Consider the following 4100-nt stretch of genomic DNA (forward strand, 5'->3'; position numbering starts at 1 on the left):
GCCTACCCCAGGCTTCCCACTTGGTGGCTCTTCCTAGGGCAGGATTTGGCCCGAGTCCAGAGTTAACCAAATGCATGAAGAGAGAGGTAAGGGGAATGCTTTGGTCTCCGGAATGAAAACATGTCAAATTGCTTTGGAGCTCCCATAGTATGTTGTTCATGACTATTACAGCACTTAGCTGGTTCTCTGTGCTCTAATTATAAAACTCGGTTACAATTCCTACAAAATGTGAGGTTTTATTAAAATAATAAAGCATCTAAGGACACAGTAAGGTCTCAAATGTTATTCTCTTTTCTAACCATCGTTATAGTGTTGCAATGATTTGTTTTCTGTCTTCCTCCTGAAGGGAATCAGGATATGCCACCCCCAAATATTCCACTTTGGCATAAAGATGATTTTAAACTGGAAACACTTGAGATTCAGTGATGCAAGGGGAAAAAAAGCTTTCTTCGGCTTCTCTTATCTGACTAAAAGCAAGAGCTTCTAGGAAATAAGGTTGCCACAAATTCCTCTTCAGGGCAGATCTACTCCCAGAAGGGAAACCGTGGGTAAAACTTATCCCAAATTCCTCCTCTGGGAGAGTTTTATGGCCCTGAAGGAGACAGAAGACACTCATACTTCTATAGACAAACATTATTACAAATATTCTTATTTCCTGTTTGTTCTCCTGAAAACCCATTCATCTTTCGAAAAGCCATCTGGTTTTCCTACAAGTGCCTTTCTCCTGCTCCCCATTAAGATGGTAAGCTCCAGATTCTTTTTTTTTTTTTTTTTGAGACAGAGTCTCGCTTTGTTTTCCAGGCTAGAGTGAGTGCCGTGGCGTCAGCCTAGCTCACAGCAACCTCAAACTCCTGGGCTCAAGCGATCCTCCTGCCTCAGCCTCCCGAGTAGCTGGGACTACAGGCATGCGCCACCATGCCCGGCTAATTTTTTTTATATATATATCAGTTGGCCAATTAATTTCTTTCTATTTATAGTAGAGACGGGGTCTCGCTCTTGCTCAGGCTGGTTTTGAACTCCTGACCTTGAGCAATCCACCCGCCTCGGCCTCCCAAGAGCTAGGATTACAGGCGTGAGCCACAGCGCCCGGCCTAAGCTCCAGATTCTAACCACCCCTCCCAGTTACTCATCACTGAGTTTTCCCATATATATTTACACTGCATCTGTAAACAAACTGTTTTTTTTCTCTCCTGTTAATCTGTTTTTTGTTAATTTAATCCACAGGTCCTACTCACTGAATATAAGAGAGGAATGTTGTCTCCCTCCCAAATATTCCCACAACAAGCTGTTAACTGTCTAGGCCAGGGTTTGTGCCTCATTTGTGTTTCTGTTCCCTTCCACTGTGCCCCATAGTGCAGAGCAGAGTTGTCCGCATAAATGAGTAAAGGAAATGCAGAAATAAATTTTAAAAATACAGTCATCCAGAAATACAGTCTACAACAGTCCCCAAAATCCATCCTGATCATTTATTGCCTACTGCCTGTTTTTTCACATTTTATCTTTTCTCAACTAATACGTAAATTCCTATCATGTAAGCACCTTCTAAAGTATGATTTTTCAAAAAGTTAAAAACATGATACTCATGTAAATATAAAATGAATGTGTCAAAGATTACATTCAACTCGTTGATTAATGAGGAACCATTAAAATGCTATCACTGGTTCAATAAAGAATTTGAGGCACAGAGATTTATATAGTCAAAAGCATTCTGAAATGACTTTTCTACTAGATGCAAAACTAGTTAATATTCTACAGAGCAACAAACTGTAATATTTAGAATTGGCTTTTCTACCTGATGGAAATTAATTGAAACAAAATGGACAAAATTCATCTGCTTTACTATCAGGAATCATTTGCATTATTCTCAGATAGGATCATTTGTATTCCTAGTAGCAAATGTATATTTTGTTTTGTTTTGTTTTTTGAGATAGAGTCTATTTTGTTTTGTTTTGTTTTTTGAGATAGAGTCTTGCTCTGTTGCCGTCGCTAGAGTGCCATGGTGTCAGCCTAGCTCACAGCAACCTCAAACTCCTGGGGCTTAAGCCATCCTCCTGCCTCCCAAGTAGTTGGGACTATAGGCATGTGCCACCATGCCCAGCTAATTTTTTTCTATTTTTAATTGCCCAGCTAATTTTTTTGTATTTTTTATTGCCCAGCTAATTTCTTTCTATTTTTAGTAGAGATGGGGTCTCATTCTTGCTGAGGCTGGTCTTGAACTCCTGACCTCAAGCAATCCTCCCACCTTAGCCTCCCAGAGTGCTAGGATTACAGGCATGAGCCACCATGCCTGGCCAACCTCCATTCTTAAAGAGCTGTAAAAGAGCCTACTTAATATTATAGAAAGTCATTCAAAGTTGCATACCCCTATAGAATTGATAATCTCCAGAGGATCTTACTAGAAAATACCTAGTAATGCATGTATACTGCATGCATTAACAAACTGCTTTTCTCTTATTAATCTCTCCTTTGTCAGTCTAATTTGCAGGACCCCGGCCAAAGAACCTAGGAAGGTAGAAGGAAAAAATAATTTATTTTTCTCCTTTACAAAGTATTGCAACCCAACTCCTCAAAGGAGGCTACTGCTTCCCTTCCTATAGCCCTTCAGACTTGCCACCCTTCTTTGGTACTTCAACCACAATTATAGCTGGCACAAAGCCATTTGGAATAAAAAAAAAATGTCCAGTCTGCCTGGCAGCTATATATAACCATTTTACTAAGTTTTGCCTGAGGGAATGTAAGCATAAGTATATATGCAAAATCTAGGAAATGTCGTTAAAAGAAGTTGGTCTGTCCTTCTTGCCTTCTTCCAGCCGTCTGGAATGCAGGCATGTCTCCTGTAGCTGGAGCAGCTGTCTCACCGTATGAAGCAGAATCCAACACATTTTAAGCATGATGAGATAATATGGCAGAAGGACCTGGGTCCCTGATGACTACTCACCTCCACACTTCATTGTTGGGGAGATAATGTCCTTCTGTTATATATGAGCCATTATTTTGGATTAACTGACACCTTTAGCTGAAACCAATTTTAGTCTCAAACAGCCTGAGTTTGAGTGAAATGACCCAGGAATTTAAATTCAGGAAAGAATATTTAATAGACTTTATTAAATCACACCCTGACACTGTTCCCCATGCCATCCATAAATTCTAAAAAGGCAATGAATGAATAGGGAGAGAGCCTAGGAAGTGAAAACTAGATGCAAACAATGAGGCAAAACACATCACTAAGGAAGGAAGCCCATGTGGATAAACTAGTCATTCCATAAATGTAGGCAGGAGGCTTGGGGAAGGGCATGACACTTTTTTGAAGCTAGGCCCCATTAGATCTGGAATGCCGCTTCCCAGGGCTCCTCCTATACTTCTGAAAGTATTTTACTTAATTGCAAGGAGAAACTCACCTATAGAGCCTAACCTGGTTTTCACAGGTATTGTATACAATTTAAAAAAGGCACTTACATGCCTTTGGGAATTCTCTGCTGTAAAAGGTTGAAGTAATGCAGCTGGCATTGGCTCACTGAGGATAAAAGAAGAAAGATTTTGTGCTTTGATGTTTTTAAGAAAAAGAAAATACTATTCTCCACGATGACAGTGATGCTATCTCATTAAAATCCATTCAAATTTTTAAATATTCCAGTGCCCAATAAAAAAGTTAGTGTTTTGGCATCTCATACATTCCCCTCATCTGCTTAAAAGTTAGTATCAAATGGATGTCACTTGATTATTTTTTCTTTTACATGTCAAAGGAGAGAAATGGAGAAGGGGGTGTGGAGACTACCACCTAGCTCCCGGTTTCCTATCCTGAGGTTCATGGCAGTCACGATCTTCCTGATACCATTGTGAAATGCTAGTGAAATCTGAAAAAGGTATGAGTCACCAGTTAAAACTACTAGTTGGAAATATACACACAATCTAATAATATGAAAATTGTTTTAAAGGAGCTAATTTCAAACATATTTTGGACAGTGTTATTAATATTATGTACATATAATGTACCAAAAGCTATCTCCTTTTGTGTGTGGCCTTAAAATTAATTGCATTTTTTAATTAAAAATAACTTTTATTATATGTTCTTATTACAAAAGCAATGCATATTACTCACA

The sequence above is a fragment of the Microcebus murinus genome, chromosome 23 (genome assembly GCF_040939455.1).
Source record: "Microcebus murinus isolate Inina chromosome 23, M.murinus_Inina_mat1.0, whole genome shotgun sequence".
NCBI classification, from domain to species: Eukaryota; Metazoa; Chordata; class Mammalia; order Primates; family Cheirogaleidae; genus Microcebus; species Microcebus murinus.